The sequence below is a fragment of the Triticum dicoccoides genome, chromosome 4B (genome assembly GCF_002162155.2).
Source record: "Triticum dicoccoides isolate Atlit2015 ecotype Zavitan chromosome 4B, WEW_v2.0, whole genome shotgun sequence".
Taxonomy (NCBI): Eukaryota; Viridiplantae; Streptophyta; class Magnoliopsida; order Poales; family Poaceae; genus Triticum; species Triticum dicoccoides.
Genome location: NC_041387.1, coordinates 585,188,075 through 585,188,817, shown reverse-complemented (window position 1 = coordinate 585,188,817; position 743 = coordinate 585,188,075).

Below are 743 nucleotides of genomic sequence, written 5' to 3'. Positions count from 1 at the left end.
CGTCAGTGTCCACGCCGCCGCCACCGGCGTTGACGCCCCTGTCCCCGCCGCCACCTCCACCACCGGCGTGGACGCCCGTGTCCTCCCCGCCACCTCCACCGCAGGCGTCCCCGCCACCACCTCCACCGCCGGCGTGGACGCCCGTGGCAAACGTGAACGTTCAGTCGATCAAGCAGGTCGGGCAGTTCGCCGTCCGCATCCACGCCCTCCATGTGGAGGTAGACCTGGTCTTCGTGAAAGTCGTCAGCTGCCGGACCCAGCCGTCGAGCGACGGGTTCATCTACCAGCTGGTGGTCGCCGTGACGGGCTCCGGCGCCGAGTCGCCGCAGTACGACGCGGTCGTGTGGGGCATCCTTGGGACAATGCGCTGGGAGCTCCGGTCCTTCAAGCCAAAGTAAGGCTCGACGATATATCGTGCACTCGTGGGACTGCGTACATGCATCGGTGCATGAATGTGCGGCTGGGGTGTCCTGAGTGCAGCCTGTTTCTTTCGTGATTTGCATCAGAATATTTGGAGAATTTGAGTGTAACTGATCAATTGTTGTTTTGTTGTTTCTATCTGGTCCTCAGTTTATCCATACTCAACTCATCCATTGCACCATCTATCATGCTTCCGAGAGTTAACTCAATCGTGCCTGTTTTACAACTCTTCTGCTTCTGTGTTATTCTCATTTTGTCACCTTGTGGTATGGGTGCTTCTCTTTTGAGTATGAAGCTATAATCTCAACATGCGAGAGTAGTTA